The following is an 18,937-nucleotide window of genomic DNA, read 5'->3' as shown; positions in this document are numbered from 1 at the left end:
CATGTTGCACCACCCTTTTAACCCTCATTTTTCATATACAACATACCTGACCAATGACATAGGACATATCTGTTGATACATTTCCCCCTCCCATAAACAGAGTGAGGAGGGAGTGGTTCCCATGGGACTCCTTCAGCAACTGTTATTCCCAGCTATCTTCTGGGTGCAGCCAGTGAATGGCACGCTGTAGGTGCGCTGCTATGTAGTAGAATTCTATATGGGGGACCTCAATTTCTTACTGTTCCCAAGTCTGTCAGAGCATTGCTAAGCTTACTCATTTCCTCTTATCAGCCCATAGGAGATCAAGAGTTATATGGTCCAAGTCATTATAAAAAAACCTAGAGATGTCATAAAAATGTATTCTGCAAAACATGCAGACAACGAGGGAGTACCACTGTTTTTACAATAGCTGCTCTGCCCATCAATGATAAAGGAAGGTCTTTCCTGAACCAAACTGAGTCTTGGAGGCCTTCTAGTACCCTGCCAGAATTGAGTACTAAGAAGGTCTGGTCTGTATGAGCCAATCTATTTGCCAGATACCGTACCCCCTCAGGTATCAATTGGAGGTCCACCTGAGGTTCGGCCTCAGCCGTGTTGTTTATCAAACGTCCCAAGGTAAAAAGCTGGGATTTTTGCATGTTAACCCTCAGACCTGAGGCGTCCCTGAACAGCTGTAGAGCATTGAGGAGTATAGGAGCCAAGTATTCCGGCTGCCGCAGATACACAAGGACATTGTGCATGCATAAAGATATTGCATGGGTAGTATCCTCGACTTCTATCCCCCATGGTCTCAGAGCAGTCCCTGCCAGCACCGCTATTGGCTCCATTAGCACCTCGGATAGGAGAGGTGAGAAGGGGCATCCCTGTCACTTACCCCTAGATAATAAAATTTGCAAGAGATAGAGGTGGTCATTCTGACCCTGGCGGTCTTTGACCGCCAGGGCGGAGGACCGCGGGAGCACCGCCGACAGGCCGGCGGTGCTCCAATGGGGATTCCGACCGCGGCGGTAAAGCCGCGGTCGGACCGGCACCACTGGCGGGCTCCCGCCAGTGTACCGCCGCCCCATTGAATCCTCCACGGCGGCGCAGCTTGCTGCACCGCCGCGGGGATTCCGACCCCCCCTACCGCCATCCAGATCCCGGCGGTCGGACCGCCGGGATCCGGATGGCGGTAGGGGGGGTCGCGGGGCCCCTGGGGGCCCCTGCAGTGCCCATGCCACTGGCATGGGCATTGCAGGGGCCCCCGTAAGAGGGCCCCTACATGTATTTCACTGTCTGCTGCGCAGACAGTGAAATACGCGACGGGTGCAACTGCACCCGTCGCACAGCTTCCACTCCGCCGGCTCGATTCCGAGCCGGCTTCATCGTGGAAGCCTCTTTCCCGCTGGGCTGGCGGGCGGTCTGAAGGCGACCGCCCGCCAGCCCAGCGGGAAAGTCAGAATTACCGCCTCGGTCTTTCGACCGCGGAACGGTAATCTGACGGCGGGACTTTGGCGGGCGGCCTCCGCCGCCCGCCAAGGTCAGAATGAGGGCCAGAGTCTATCCATGCGTACCCTGGTCAGTGTACAGAATCAAACACCAGCTCTATGTCTAAAAAGGCTAGAGCACAATCACCCTCCTGTCGATGTGTAGCATGATAGAAATGTGACAAGTGGCGTAGGTTATGCATAGTGCTCTTTCTTGGAATAAAGCCTCAATGGTCTGTATGAATCAGTATGGAAAGATGTGGCAACAAACAAGATGCCAATATGCTGCGAAGGATTTTTACATCCACATTTTAGAGAAAAAGTCAGCCTGTAAAAGGAGGCATTCAGTGGGTCCTTTCCGGGTTTAGAAATCAGGACCATGAGAAGTTTGTGCATGGAGTCAGGCAGGCAGCCCAGCTGAAGGGCCTCTTGGTACACCTTCACCATTTTCTCCACTACAGAGTCTGTGAATTTTTGGTAAAATTCAGCGAGGCGGCTATCACTTCCTGGCGATCGAGCAGTGTTCAGTTTTTTAATAGCGGTCAAGACCTCTTCTCGTGTGATAGGCTTCTCCAGTGTGGCCCTGACCTCCTTCGTTAAGCACAGAAGGTGCATCGCAGCTAGGAAGGCTAGTCCATGATTATGTATGTCCCCTCCATGTGTCTTGTATATTGTGCTAAGATGTGCCCAGAAGACGCCATTCACAGCCTCCTGAGAGTGAACTAAGCTTCCATTGTTGTCGTATGGCTCTTACCTTGGGGGTAAGACTGTTTAGTTTAGGGTGGCAGCATCACCGAGTGCAGGTGACTGAATCAGTCCCACATTGACTGTAAGCTGTCAGCCTGACTTCGTTGACGAGCTACCAGCACCTCGCCCAAACCTGAAAGTAAAGGTGATTTGTGGAAGCCTAAAAACATGACACTCTGACTCCTCACAGAAGTTGTGGTGGAACAGATCATACCTCTTTCTCTCAGTTACACAAAGTCTCACACATGCTAAGGCAAAGAAAGGGGTGCAGGATGAGTTTGCAGACATTTATTGAAGCAGTTGCATTTGATGATAAAAAGCATGAGCTGTAATTATAAGGCAGATGAAACATAATACAGTAATGATTGTGATGATTAGAGTAAAAAATATAAACAATCCAACCATCCTGATCTAGTCATAAGATCTGGTGATTCCTGCCTACACCCTAATGTCTAAACCTGACAGCATAGTGGTGTTAGCCCTTCTGCCCTTCCCAGTCTATGGAACAAGCCTCGACTCCATTCCTGAAATGTGGGCAAGGGACTGCCTGTTGTTTGCTGGTAATTCACCCAGTTGGCTGGAAAGACGAGGCCGGGTCTCAGCTGAACAGTCTATGGAAAGATGTACATTCCCAAACGTCCATGGCTGGAATACCCTCTACCCTCCCTAGGTCTATGCAGTGTCTATGTAACAAAACATGTGTTCAAACAACAGGCACTGATGTGATGATGTGTCTAGGGTTTAGGATTGACTCTGTATGTTTTGGAGTGACAATACTGGGTAAACTTTTGTTTTCAGAACATGAGAGCCATGAGCAGGGCACAGAGTAAAATGCATGCAAAGGACTGATAAATGTAAAACATAAAAATCAATGCCTTCTCAGATAGCTGATTAAAATATAAAAAGAACGAAGCTGAAAAGCAAGCTGTGCTGAAATATAATAAAACAAATAAACAAATAAAATGTTCATTCATGTCAATGGGCACAGGCTACGGGCTTAAAGCTAAAATAAGGGTGTGCAATGTAGGTGCTAAAAGCAACCCATGACACCCTCCCCATTGTCGGTATAGAAGTACAGGGTCTGAGACCTAAAATGTACTACACTAATGCTAACTACCTAACTACCTCAAAGTAAGCTAAAACATACAATAAAAGAGATAAAAATGTCCAAGTTGACAAGCAGACCAGGACACATTAAGTGGTCATATACAAAACAGGACGATTTAAGAATTCTTTTAAAAAATGGTTCCAAATGCCAAAATAAAATAATCATGATCCCGCAGGAAATCTCCGGCACATTAAGGGAGATAACATCCAGGAGAGACCCCACTTGGGCAGACGATAAAACCTACATCTTGTCAGTCAAAACATGGAAGAAGCAAACATGATCCATAATCTCAGTCACAGTTCCGGCCAAAGAAGCAGCATTTCGCACAGTTCCAGATGCTCATAGAAGCCATCCCAGAAGAACCGTAATCTCATTGGACAAGTCCGCCAATGAACCCTCATTGAGAACATCATCAGATTTACATCCACAGAAGGTCATGTTGCAAAGGAAGAGACACTTCTAGTGCATTTTCGAAGGGGCACCATTAGTATTGAAAGACCAGCTGCCACACAGTTAATAACAATTCGAAATGACAGTGAACAATTTCTGTCTAGCTCTTGCAACAGTGACGCAGTTGGGCTGGTGAAAGCTCAATCATTTCTCTTTGTTAAGATGCGGCAGCATTGCGAATCAAAAATAGCAACAGTAAGATACCACCAATTAATGCCAATGTTATAAGAATCCTCCACAAACACCTGAAAAAAGTGATTGGATGGCTGAAGGTATAACTCCGAACCCAATCTCGAAAGTGCTGACAAAGCCAGAACCTACAGCCCTAAACAAGTGTACAATCCCAGCAGTGTCAGACTCATTAAAGATGTGGCATACTAATTTGCTGAAATATTTTGGAAATTTGGTATTTAAAAGGGACTGTATCTCTGAGGATGGCCTTGCCACTTGCAGGTCATAGGTTTCTTGGGCTGATGTAAGAGTCAACATGTGTTTGAAATGAAAGAGCTTTCAATCTGCTCAGCTTGTCAAAATTTACAATGTAAGTAGCAATGTGAAGCCACAAATCCACTACTTTTATACATGGGGGTCAAAACTACTTTTCTGCAACAAGTGACAATTTGAGAGACGGAAAACTTGTAAGGGACACCTGGTCTTATCCCATAGCAGTTTCGATCACTCAGCTTTAAGTAACTCCCATTCGAAAGCAACTGAAACATTGGGTGAATCAAAGGGCTAGAAATACCCTTCAGATAGCAAGCTAAATTCATAAGAGACAGGTTGCATGCACCATGCAAGGCCATCTGTTTACAAATCCTAGAATAGCCTACAGAAGTCTCAAATTTGCCACTGCTAAGAAAGACCTTGTTTTCGCCGTTCAGGCACTTGTAATCAAAGGGCAGCTTCCACACTTAAAAAATTAACTGTCTCGTAACTGCTCAAATCAGCCAACAGGAAAACGATTTTAACACAAAGTGAATAGAAATGCTGATATTGGCAGGGAGATCACTCAATGTGTTAACCAAACTGATGATGGTATTTCCGCCATAGTAAAAGGCAACTTTTCAAACTTTTCTCTGTTAAACATGATGCAACTAGCTTCTTTAATAGCCATTATCTGTTGTTTTCGTGTGAAGTTAAATGTGGCAAAAAACTCCTTAGAGTTAACGTGCTTCCAGGGCAAGCTGCCCTTTTTTCAGAACTTGTAATGTCCAACTCGAATGCATAATGGACCTAAGTTGACTCTGTCTGTGGTGTAAAAGTAACATGTCATTTTGAATGATGTCGTTTGCAGTAGACACAATGTTATTTAATGTGTAAATGTGGTTGGACAATGTGTTCATACCATTATCAACAACGGCTAGCTCTTTCTCCAGGTTTTCCTTTTCTATTTCGCTTAAATGTGCTGCTGTTTCCATTTACAAAAACGTCCATATTTCATTATATAATGCATATAAGAAGTGTTTCAAGTGTGGTTTTCTCGGACCTAACAAGAAATCTTGTAAGTCTACATCTTGGAAAGGAGACTAAGGTGCTCTTTTACAGCTGTTAATGTGGAAAATTTTAACCACTGTTGACAAAGTTTGCCCATGCTGAATGTAGTGATGATGCCAGAGTGTTGTGTGATGAAGTCACGGGGGTCCAGTCTGATCGCTCTAAAACCCGTTGTGGAGTTAAGAAAATGTGTATGATGGCCATTTGTGTCTACTGACCACAATAACCATCCATTGAGACCTGAAAGTGATGAACTAAAGGTACTGTTCTGAACGCAAAACTTTAGCTGTTCTTCACTGACAGTTCAATTCTTTTGCCAATTATCAAATTTAGCTGGTAAAGGAATACTGGGCGCATCCATTTCTCTTATTTTTGCTAACCCTAAACAAGTTATTTGTGCTCAGAGTAATTGAAAATTATAATTTCTAATGGAATAAGGCTAGCTCTAAATAAAGCTTCTGTGCCTCGTATTTGTTGATCTTTCATTCACAAAACACTCTTCAAGTCAATTGACTTTTGCAAATACTCGTAGCCTTCTATAGCCAACTGGGAAACAAAGGAATCCAAATTAATGAATTTGCTTTCAGTGTGCAATATATTCCTTGCTTTTGAAGGCGGTAGTTGTAAGTAATGGGACTCAGCATCTTTAACATCATGCCCAGTAAAATAAGAAAACTTTTCTACATAAGTTTTAGAACTCCCCACTGATGGAGTTGAACAATTGACCCACTGTGTATAATTATAAACTACTCATGGGGTACCAGCTTGGTGTAGAAAATGTTGTACGTAATGCTGATAATAGAACATTTCCCCATAACTTACAGTGTAAAATTCAAACTCAGAAAGCATAGAATCAACTTTTTTTACACTCTAATCACCAGAAAAAAAAACAGTAATATAATTCACTAATACTTTTAAAACATATGGAATTTGAATCATTTCTGGAGGGCTGAAAATATCAAACAGTACTTTATCCCAAACAATCCTATCAGGAACTGGAACAACTGAAATGTTCACAAGGGACAAGTCTCTTTGGACTTCGTTGTAGGACAGGTAAGGTTTTAAAACCTCATCCAAAAGTTAAACAGCATAGCATTCAGGAAGATTATGACCATGTATCAGCAAAAGGAAAACAATGACAAAACCAATCCAAAGAAAAAAAAGCAAGCAATGTCAGAAGTATCCACAGATAGTACCATCCATGACCCAAATAGTTATGTCTAAGCTAATTGAAAAGCTTACGTGCTTTTGATATTGGTACTGTAGATGATGCTGAAGAATTTGCCGAGAAATCATCAATGTCGGCAAAGTAACCAGAACCAGTCTGTGCAAAAACTGGAGCCGGTGCGGGTGAAAGAGAACTGGTAGATGTATCCATAGGTGGGTCATCATAAACTATTCCATCTGTTTGTATTTCAATGGAAAATTGAAAATGTATATTTTGGAAATTTCTTGTCAAGGAAGTTGTGACAGGAATTAACAAAAGTTCATTCTCCACCCAACCCAAGCTCAGGGAGGTAATTTCACCACTGTTCAGGGCTTAAAGCGGTAACTCGTGGATGGTAGTGAGAGGAGTACTCGTGGTTAACTGTGCAAGATCAGCCACATGATGCAATTTGACATTGTCAATTGAAATGAAATGATTTTGTTTAGAACCAGGCATTGGTGGTATAACAAAACATGTTATGTTCTAAGAACAGGACTGATGTGATGATATATCTAGGGTTGAGGTTTGACTCTGTAATTCTTGGAGCACAATACTGGCTAAATTATTATGCATAGAACATGACATCCTTGAGCACGGCACATGGTGAAATGCGTGCAAAGGAATGATAAACTTAAAACAACAATGCCTTCTTAGAAAGGCAGCAGATTAAAATATAAAAACAACCAAGCTGAAAAGCAAGTTGTGTTAAAATATAATAAAATGAAAAAACAAATAAAACGTGTATGTATGTAAAAAGCACAGACTACTGGCCTGAAACTTTAAAAAAGGGTGCCCAATGTAGGTGCTAAAAAGGAACCGATGACAGTGTCATTCCTCAATGTCAGCACCGGTTCCCAGCCCTCCTCTTGCTTTAGCAAACGGGTTAGCAGTGCTCCTACTTTATCACCTTCAACAGGTAAAATCTGGCGATATGCCATATATTTGTGTTTCTCCAGCCTACTCCAGTCATCTAATAGCTCTCTATGTGCTTGTCTCCAGTCCAAGATTTTGGGCGTTGTTTTTCTAGTTCATCCAATTGAGTTTCTTGATGGCCTAGGTACTGCTCCAGTTGCTTCTGAATGCCGTAAGAAGTCTTGAGGCAGATGTCTCTAAGGGCCACCTTCATTGTTTCCCAGTCAAGGGCCCTAGTGCCTGCCCTTCCCCAGTTTTTGACAAAGTAGTGTGTTAGATCCCTCCAATTTCCATTGCAAAGAGGGGGCAGTAAGTGCCTCTGCCTTTAGGTGTCAAAGAGGGATCGCTGGTCATTCGTGCTCTCTCAGCAAACCCATCAAGACTGAGGAGTGGCCTGACAGGTAGAGGGCCTAATAGGAGATGTCCTTTACAACCCTTGCCACAGTAGTTGACAACAAGCAGTAGTCTACCTGGCTATATGTGCCGGTGGTGTGTGTGTAACAGGAGTACATCCTACCGTCAGAGTGTCTATCCCTCCGGATATCTGTCAGCCCTAGACCTTGCATCTTGTCCCTAAGCATTCGTGTCATGTTAGGTTTGGTGTGAGCTTTTGGTGGTATATGGTCAAGTCAATTGTTGAGGCCACAGTTACTGTCCCCCACCAAAACAATTATCAGCCATTAAGTATGGTGCCACAGCTGCCATGACCCACCCTGTAGTTGAGACCACAGTCAGTATTAGGGGCAAAGACATTTATCAGGCACATGTCTTGCCAATTAAGAGTACCATCTAAAATAACATAGCATATATCTTGATCTATCACATGTCCCTTATGTTGAAAAGGGACCCCAGAGTAACCATATCACCGTACCATGCAAATAGCTGGAGTGCGAAGTGGCATACACTTGTCCCTCCATCTCTTCCGGAGGCTAGAAATGTATTCCCCTCAAACATGTGTTTCTTGTTAAATCGTTTTAAATATGCATGCACTGCAGCATTTTTTGAGTTGGCGTAGGACTCTAACATTCCAGGTCATAAATGTGAACACATTGGTCGCCATTCTCATGCAATACCAGTTTAACCAGCCCCAGTGCCCTTCATGGGCAGCCATCAGTCATCCATCTCACCAAACCCCAGATAGAGAGGCATCAAGCAGATTCAATAAGAGGGCAGCAATCAATTCCCCCAACTAGAAAAACTCTAAAAACCGGAACTTCCCTTAATGTCCTCCCAGCCCTTGGGCAGTAATGTGAACTCGCCCCATCCAAAACTAGGCAGGTCGTAAACTGGCATCTCCTGCCCCATGCACATCAGTGTATTAACAATAACTCAAATTCGTAACTCAAGTATTTTAAGCTGTACTAGAGGCTGTAGCACAGCGGGTGCCACAAGGCAATACACTCAAGCAGCACCCAAGTGCCTGAACCCCTCTCCACCTCGGTGTCTCTGCTGGCCCAGTATTATTGTGAAGATATTGCTTACAATCATTCCTTGGCAATGCATATAGTCACAACCTCGGTCTGAAGGAGTATGAGTCTATAAGTCAAACCTGTAGTGAAGCACATATATTGTCCACCTGCCCTCTGTAATCAGTGGAAATCATTGGGCTTAGGGGCTTCCTTAGCCACAGGAGTCCTGCTCTTTTAGGTTTTCTGTTTTTCTTTCTCTCTCCAAGACCCCAATCCTTTTACAGTACAGTGCTCACAATTCCACACATGTTCCACAAAAGTACTGTCACTTCTCATGCCAAGGTCGGTTCTGCATTGTTGGAAAGAGTTGTGGGAGTCCGGTATCCCCTCTCAGCCCTGAGGGTGCCACCCAGACATACCAGGATCCTGTCCATGGTGGCCAGGTTCCAAAATCCCCCTTCTTCTTGTCCACTTTTTTGATTGGGAGAGTTGTCTCTGCAAGGGTGTGACCTCTTCATCTTTTTGTGAGGGCTCCCAGACCTGCCCTCTAGACAAAGAGAGTATCCAGCCATTTGCCTGCCTCCTCAGAAGTGAAGAAGAAAAGAACTTCCTCTCATGAACCACCCTTTGTTCCAGAGGAAACACCAAACTGAATCAAAAATGGATGGTCCTTATTCGCTTATTGACTTCTAGAAATTTTCCTCTGGCCCTGTTTTGGTGTAGTCAGGGAATATTGAGATTGAGTGGCCTTTGAATTGAGGTGGACCATGCACACGTATGTGCTGCTAAATGGCATCTCGGTCTCTAAAATTAAAAAGGCATGCTATAAGTGCACGCAGCAGCACCTGGGCCCTATGAACCGATTGTGAAAGATTTGGAGAGACGGTGAGTGTGCAGGGTGCCAGTGATCCAATCTTCCAAAAATACTTCTGCAGATAGACCCTCTGCTCTCTCTGGGAATCCCACAAAGCAGAGTTTGCTTCTCTGGAATCTCTCCTCGGCATCCTCTATACATGCCTACAGCAACATAGTAAGTTCCTGTAAGCATGAAACAGTTTCTTGCAGGTCAGTCACATTCCTTTGTAGCACCCCTACATTATCCTTGGTGACTGTGACATGTTCTGCCACTTTCCAGATGTCCATGCGAAGGAGATTAACATTTGTAGCTATTGAGTCAATCTTGTTAATTAGTTCAAAACAAGAGCCACTAATGGTCGCCATCACTTTCTCACAGTAAAGGCGCCTGGTCTCCTGCAGCCCCAGGAACAGTCTCCGAATCCTTGGACACTCCATCGGGGAGGCAGAACATCCGTACACACAGCCAGGCTATAAGTAACACTTAGATTGGACTGGCTGGGCCGACTACACCCATTCTACCCCCATAGTTAATAATTAGATTGGACTGGATGGGCCTGCTATACCCATTCTTCCCCATCATAAGTAGATCATGTTTTAGTTTTTCTGTCCTGAAGAATTGCCCAGATTAATAGCGACGCTAAAGATAGGAGACATGTCAAACTTTACAGGCATTAATTTATGAGCTGGATGGGACAATTTCTTCCACATTCAGCCACTCACTGCTTTTAACCATAACAAGAGAACCAATCAATCAAATGTAACTGGGAATCTCCTAGATATTTTTAATCCACTATTCACTCTACACCATTCTACATCTAGAACACCGCCACCAAACACCTCACATCAACATCTAATGCTCAAAAGACTTCCAGTAACCACCCTCCTTAAGAGGCCTGTTGGGCATTGCAGCGTCAGCCAATGAGGAGCTGTCAGATGATGAAGCATGACGCCCACCTGGGTGTGCAAGATCTCTTGCTTCAGAACAATCAGATCCCCAGATCTGTGTCCTCAGTTCACCTTGACTATGCTTTCTTTCTATTCTTCTTCCCTTTCCCCCTTCTTGGGAACTAAATACCTATTGTACTACATAGTATCTTTTGAGGCTAGTATTCTGGGTCTTTAAATGCTCAAAAAAGTTGGTCAGGAACCTCCTGTAGGTTTTGAAGGGAGGTCAATACGAAGTATGGCTACTTCCTGGTCAGAATAGCAGGGACCTTCTTTGTAGAGATTTTTAAGGGGCTACTTGAGCAACCCCCTCAGCATTTGTTAAACATGACAGAGTTCTCCAAGAAGTGGAGATTCAGAATATGTTTGCCACTTAAGTTCTTGCAGCTATGATACAAATAGATGAAAATTGTAGCACCCTCCCAGCCTGGGAATGGAATCCCCTTAGTGCACCACTATCTGTCTCAAAAACGGAATGGAATTCAGGTCATCTATAATTCGTTGAGTTAATTGAATTTATTAATGAACGCTCATGCACTATGTTGAAATTCTGATAAGCTTATTGTCTTATAATGATGCATTGATATCCATCACTAAATGCATTTAGATATCCCTTATGGTAATACATTTATCCATACCAATGCATTTCGGGCAGCGAGCTTCTTCAGGGGATATTAATCAGAATGGTCAGGTTTGATGCTTTGCGAGGAGCATGTCTCCGGGGGCGTTGCTCTGAAATAGGATTTTCTTTTTTTAAATAAAAAATACACTGCTTCCCTCACCAATGGAGTCATCTCCTATTGTGCTGGAGCATTGTTAGCATTTTACTGTTTTTCACAGGCATGGTTTGCCTGGTAGTGATGGACAGTAAAGAAAATAGGCTATATGTACACCCATCCTGATTGTGTGGGTGGGCATACAGCCATGTCTACAACAGCGATCAAACTGTCCGGCCATTAGAGAGGTTTGGCTATGATGGTGACAGAGTAATCACCTCCACAGCCATACCCATGGCTGTCCCGCATTTCAATCAAGTGGGTGAATCATTATGTTGGCGGCAAAGTTACGCTGTTACTGCTAAAACGGAGAATCCTTACCACCAACATATAAATAAGGGCCTTAATCTGTAGAATTTAGATGAGAATAATAAAATTATTTTAGTCTTTATAAGAAAAAACACTGCCTGGACAATTATTTATAGAGTGTTGCTGTTGTGTATCCGCGAGAAACAAAGAAAACCCTCCTAAGTAGGCCTTGCACTGCTCTGCTTTGCTACACTGAGAGTCAATGGGCATTTGGTTCTGAGTAAAAATAAACATGCATATTTATTAGATGTGAAGTACTTACGTCCTTACGAATAACCCAATCTATTACAACAGGCTAGAACCAGAGTTGTGCAGTTGACAAATTAAGCTACAGAACATCTTACATACTGTACTCCGCACTGAGCGAGCCTGGAGGTAAAAGTTGGCACATATTGAGGCCTCCAGAATAACAAGGGCACTCTCTTCTGAGTGAGGTACACATCTCCCCCTTTCTGGCTGCCTAAGACAGTAGTTGAGCTGCTGAGAGCCTTGAGCTGCAGTGTAGGTGAGGGGAAGGGGGCTGGTGAAGTTTAAGTTCTTTCAATAAAGTTGGCGGACATGGGGCCGCTGTGATCACGAGGTCCATGTTGGCTTTAGAAGACAAGGGGTGCAATGAGAAACCACTCCCACAGAAGTGCAATGCATTCCAGCTAACCTGTCCAGCTATCCTATGTCAAGTCCTGCTGCAGGCTTACAGATGGAGTGCAAGAATTGTGATTTATTGCAGTGGAGAAACCTAATGAACTAGAAAAACAGGACTTTTTCCAGCCGACAGTAAGAAGCAAGAAAGGAGCATCTTATCATGGTAATGGCAGTGCATATACTGATGTTTAATTGTGGGCCAAAGAGATTATGTTGAATCTGGACACAATTTTGAGGAAAATGGGGAAGGTGAAGAGAACGTTAATGGCAGCTGAGGGAATGGAGAAGAAGAGGCATGGTGAAAACTTTGGTGACAAAGTTGCTTGTGTTAGGTAGCCAGGTGAGTCAAATGGGCAGGCATGAAAAGGCATATGCTCAGGAGAGGGTGTTGGGTGCACTGTTCACCCTGAACGGCATAGAAGAGCTGGAGAATACCCAAAGAGCAACTAACATAAGGGTTTTGGAATCCATACCATTCCTCTTGGCAGAAGAGTGAAAGAAGCTATGAGGCCCATCTTTGAGCGGCAGCTGATTCTCGATAAATGTAATGCAGGGGAGGCTTAAAAAATGGGCTTAAAGACTACCACACAGGGCTGCATCTATCCACAATGCTGCAAGCACTGGTACTACCATCAGTACCCTTATTATGTTTGATTTATGTAAGCCAGTGTTGCAGCTTTCATACATAACCTCCAGGTTAAAGGTCACCATATTCTCCTTTGTGCAGATCTTTGGGGAAACCCAGATTAGTATATTAGCTGAAGAAATTGTTTGAACTGTGAAATGAATCCTTGGCTATTGGAATAACACCTTCCCTCTGTTACTTCGTCAGCAAAAGCATTGTCCACCGGGAAAAAAGCTATTTATTCTCTAGGACAGAGGCATCAAATGTCCTCCTAGAAAACATCAACACTCAAGGGCAGACTGGAAATGAAAATGAGCCGAAGCAAAAATGTTCAAAACTGGCCCATACAGCAGAAGGCTGCGACTAGAATTGGGCCATGTTCCATGGATGTGTCAGAGTAGCCCTCCCGCTATGAAAGCAGCTCTTTAGCCTGCAATCCCTATTAGAATTTCCTCTACCCCTCTGTGTCCTCATCTTTCCTTCCTATGTTCATTCTTGCAGGGTGTTCGATAGTGTGTTTACAGAGTTCAGAGTTTTTAATACCGAAAATTTGCAGTGCGCTTGATTCTTAGTGAAATGACATGCCAGCTAGAGAATTTCACTCTGTTCTGTGCTTTTTTCGTGGGTATGAAGGTTCTGAATTGCATCTATGCAGGCTCTGAATTGCTGATACATATTGATACATTAATTTCAGTAAAAAGGATAGATATTTGTTTTGATGCCAAGGAAGCGGTCATTAGGGGTGGGAGAAAGTGGCGTAATTCTCTCTAGCACAATTACTCGTAACTATAACATAATTACTTGTAATTAAGTTTAATTAAGTAAAAAGTGTAATCCATCATCTAGTGCTATTTTCTTACAGCAAAATTTACTTTTTTTTACCCAAAATGGGCCAAAGAATACATTTTGCACTAAGAAAATAGCCTTATAGGCTACAGGGCAGGAGCAGCAGCAGCCAGCAGCCAGCAACCACTCACGCTCTCAAAATTAGAATACAATAACAAAAAATTGAAGAACAACCTTTAATAATCTAAATTTAACAAATTGCAGGTTATATGCACCTTTTTGTGAAGATACATAGGTCAATGAGCTGCTTACCGGAAGAGTAAAGTGAGACCTTTCGTGCAACAAATTATAAGTATTAATTAATCCATTAGATAGAGCCTTAAAAGGAATGAAAATGTTCACTAGCATGATATGCAGGTTCACCCTCCAAACTATTTTCTGGATCAAATGTGTGGCCACAAAACTCTCTTGCAAGTGCATTGGCCAACAGGGTATCGATCAAGACATTGCAGGAGAACATTCAGTATTGCGACCCTGGAGGACTCGCCTTGGATACCCGACAGCAGGGACCACTGCTGAACTGGGACGTTGCACATAGACAAGCATTTGGGAGAGGAAAGTCAGTGAGAACACCTCAGTACTCTGACAAGCTGGCTACACTGATGGAAATGCTGGTATCCTGAGATTTGACATGACTAGGCCAAAGTCTTACTGCATTTGACATTGGTTCTGCAGTGACAGTGTAGATTTTAAAATTACTTGAATGAGTTTCCTACGTGCATGTTTCTCTTCTGTGTTTTTTCTTTTAAGATCATAAGAAAACTAGAATCCATTTTATATCAACATTTTTTTGCTGAGCTGAAATGTATTAATGTGTGTTCCTTGAGAAAGAAGCCACGTCCAGAATGTTCTGTGCTCTCAACATATTCAAAGTTCTTTGATCGAGTCTGTCATAAGAAGCTGCACTGTGTTTTTGTGAGAAATTGGGTTACTGGTTGAGGGGACTAGAACCCTAATCAAGCAACAACCACTATCCTTGTTCCCATGAACCACAAAAGTCAAAATATTCACCTGTGGTTAACCCTCTGGTAGCTTGGCACAAAAGCAGTCAGGTTTAACTTAGAAGCAATGTGTTAAGTATTTATGCAGCACATAAACAATAATAAAATGTAAATAAAACACAAGAAAAACCCCACTGCAATTTAGAAAAATAGAATACAATTGAATAAGTTATTTGATGCTAAGCTAACAAAAATTCAATCAGTAGTACTTGAGATATGCAATTTCAAAGAATTAAACTATGTATAGCACCTACTAAGAACACAAAGCACCACCCATGATCATCTGGTCATGTGAGACCAGGTAAAAATCACAAGTTCAGGCTGACTACGATGTAGCGCAGACCAGATACAGGGACCATGTTAATCTGGCTGAAAAGACTTATCTTCTCAAAGCTCGGCATGAAGAGTCCAATTTGCGGTGGAGGAGGCCAAGAGGAGCAGGGAGAACATCATGGATGGTCATCGCTGTGGTGCAGAAAGTAGGCTTGCTATTGCAGAAGGTCATCACTGTAGCATGAAGATCCTGTTGAGCGTCGTGGACGATCATTGCTGAAGCTTTGCATTGGTGTCAATGATGTTGCGCAAAGTGCAGATCTCGCTTTGAAGGTCATTGGTGGTGGTGACTGTAGGGTGAAGAGTAAAGTTCCCCAGAGCTTCACATTGTCAGGAGTTGCAAGCGGCAAGATGTTGGCTCAAACCAGCTCATTCACAGTTGTGAAGAGCTCAGAACTTCAGAGTTTGTTCTTTGAGTCCAGAGTAGTGTTTTCTGATGACAACCAAAGGCTCAGAACCTGGAGAGGCAACTCTTGGGGATCTGGGACTCACTCATGCAGAGGCCAACAGGGCGCAGGCAGGTCCAGTTGCAGGTCCAAGCAGGTTCAGTTTCAGGTCCACACAGGGTCAGTTGTGGCAGGTCTCTGAAGCTTGTTATGTTCCTGTAGCTTTGAACAGGAGGTAAGTCAGCTGACTCTTGGAGTCACTTCAGGTAGCAGGTCCAGTTTGCATTCTCATACAGCAGAGCAGGCCTCAGATGGCATGGCAGACCTCTGGCAGCAGAATTGTCCTTCATATGAGTGCCCACAGGTCTAGAAGTGTATTGAAGAGTTGGTGTGAGGATCCAATATTAACCTGGGGCCAGATTTGAAGTGGGAGTCATTTCTAGGCTTCCTCCCACATCTGATTCTGGAATTTCCTTCCCTCCGCCCAGGACATCTTGTTTGGGGTCAAGGGCTACAAGTTTTTATGTTTACTTTGTCCTTGGGACAAGTAGGCCCAACCCCCTGCAGCACAAACCCTTTGGCTGCCTGATTACAGAGAGTGGAACTCTCTGCAGTTGAGTTAATGTGTTTCCAAAAGATAATGCTGTTCGAACTTGTATTTATGGTTCATTATTTGAAAGTCTTCATTATTAGGGTGAGTGCTGTAAATAAATGTTTTAAGGTCACACTTCACTACTGACCTTGGTTCAAGTACAAAAAAAAAAAAAACGTGTATACACATGTTTGAAAAGTTTAGGCTATGAGGCTAAGTTTAATGCTCCCAGAATGCTCTCTGATTATATGCAAATGAAGTGTCATTTAGTAAAATGTGTTGATGCATGCTAGTATTTCCCAAAAATATTTCTAATGGAAAATCAGTGTAACCATTTTCAACACGATTATGGGAAGCATGAAAATAAACAAACACTGACAAAGCCAACTGATCTGACATATTTTTATAAGTCTTTTAGTTTCATCAATGCATGTCTTGTTTTGACATGGCTTTTGTAACACTTTATTGTTGTGGGAGCTACCAGGCCCTCAACATTGTAACAAACACTGGCAAACCCCCCCAAAAAAGTTTTTGAACTCTCTAAAAGCACACCAGCAGCATAACAAAGGCCCCGCAGCCGCCCTCCAGGGGGCCCCTTCAGCACAGCACCTGCCCTGAGTGAGTCTGGAGAGGGGGCTCCTCCATGTTCTTTACAAAGGGGCACCCTCCAGTTTAGTTACGTCACTGATTGCCACTGTAGTTCCTGACACTGAACAAAACTACTTTGTGTGGCAATATGCTCCCTGTGGAAGAGCAGAATGCGATCACTCACAGTAAAGCCGGCCGAAAGAGAGAGAAATAGAAGTTTAATAAAAACAAAATGTCTTTGTTAACACCAGACCTAATTAGGGACCCAGACCCACATGTAGGTAGCTTTTTGCATGTCGCAAACAGCGACTTTCGCTGTTTGCGACATGCAAAAAGCACACTGCGATGCACAAACCCAGTTTTGCGATTCGGTAACCTGGTTACCAAATCGCAAAACGGGTTTGCGACTCGCAATTAGTAAGGGGTGTTCCCTTCCTAATTGCGACTCGCAGTGCAATGTAGGATTGTTTTGTGACCGCGAACGCGGGTGCAAACCAATCGCAGTTTGCACCCATTTCAAATGGGTGCTAACACTTTCGCAAAAGGGAAGGGATCCACATTGGACCCCTTCCCCATTGTGAATGTCACTGTAAACATTTTTTCAGAGCAGGCAGTGGTCCTCTGGACCACTGCCTGCTCTGAAAAAATGAAACGAAAACGTTTCATTTTTCATTTTTGTTATGCATCTCGTTTTCCTTTAAGGAAAACGGGCTGCATTACAAAAAAAAAAAAACTGCTTTATTGAAAAGCAGTCACAGACATGGTGGTCTGCTGTCTCCAGCAGGCCACCATCCCTGTGAGGGCCGCCATTCGCGAGGGGGTCGCAAATTGCGACCCACCTCATGATTATTCATGAGGTGGGCATTTGCGAAGCCCTTGCGAATCACAGATGGTGTCAGGGACTCCATCCTACATTCGGATTTGCGACTCGCAATTTGCAGGTCGCAAATCTGAACCTACCTACATGTGGCCCCAAATTCTTAAAGAAAGTCACAAAAGTGCACCCATGGTATATGTTGTACCCTATAAAATATTTGTGAACTGTATTTTAGCATGGGTAAATACGATGTGTAGATTTGCTCATGTAAAAATCTATTGACCATTTGCAAGTTCATTTTCCCTCCAGCCACTTTCTTCCCAACCCTGGAAGAAGTTCTAATTCTGCCATTGTCAGGAGTAAATGTCCAACCTTTCTTATTATGGGAAAATATTAGAGAGAAGCTGGTAAAAATCTTTAAAACATGCAGGTTAGTAGGTTTGCAGACTCAAAGGCATTCCAACCCTAGAACTATTGCTTACTGCTTCCTCCAGCCCCAGTATGCAGATCTGCAGAAAGGTGGCAAAATAAGGAAATTGTTACAGTAGGGATTGAAACTGCAAGTATTTAAGCCTTACTATGGTAGTAGCCCTGGCATAATCAGACAGGCTATTATCAGAGCACTTACATAATGAGATTGCTGCCATAATTTGTCGCCACACTACATGGCACCAAAGGGACAAGTAGATCTTTTTACAGGACAAGTAGATTTGAGAAGCAACCTGTCCACTGGACAAGTAGATATTTTAATAAATTCCACACCCCTGGGCCTTGGTTGACAATAGACTAGAGTGAAGTCCTTTGTGACTATGCTGAGGCAGCCCCTTTGAAGTGCAAGTGTGGTAGGTTATAGCTCTGCCCCTCCTGTCCTGACAATATGGCCCACCCTGACAACACCTTGTCCTCCATTGTATCACTGATTGTGAGGACAAAGGCCAACTGCCAACTATACCTAGCCATGTGACCCAGGATACAGGCTGTGAATTCTTCTCATCATGTAGTTAGAATTGTTCAGTCTTTCTTAGACAGGGTTAAGATGGATTGAAGGAATTAAAATACCTAGATCTTGAGATTGTGTCATGACCACACAAACTTGCCAAGTCAAATCAAAGAAGTGCATGAGAAAAGCAAAGAGATATCCTCAGTGGAGACAGCAAAGCCCAAACTGGAAGAAGGTTTGCAGAGTAATCTTGCGCTTATTTCAAAGGAAGAATCAAGAAGAGAAGATCCAAGATGGCCGCTGTGAGTCCTGAAGGTTAGTTACAGTTCTAGTCTTGCAATCGGTTGGTTGCTAGGTTACGAGCTCTCCAGCTGAAAGCCTTGCACTTCAACTGAGGTCTGACAGGAATCAGCTGTGTGGAGAGAGAGCGCGCTTCAGAACAGAAACTCCTGTGAGGTAAAATTACATTTGAAGATTATATTACAG

Source organism: Pleurodeles waltl, chromosome 2_2 (genome assembly GCF_031143425.1).
Source record: "Pleurodeles waltl isolate 20211129_DDA chromosome 2_2, aPleWal1.hap1.20221129, whole genome shotgun sequence".
Classification (NCBI taxonomy): Eukaryota; Metazoa; Chordata; class Amphibia; order Caudata; family Salamandridae; genus Pleurodeles; species Pleurodeles waltl.
This window is presented reverse-complemented; position numbering follows the sequence as displayed.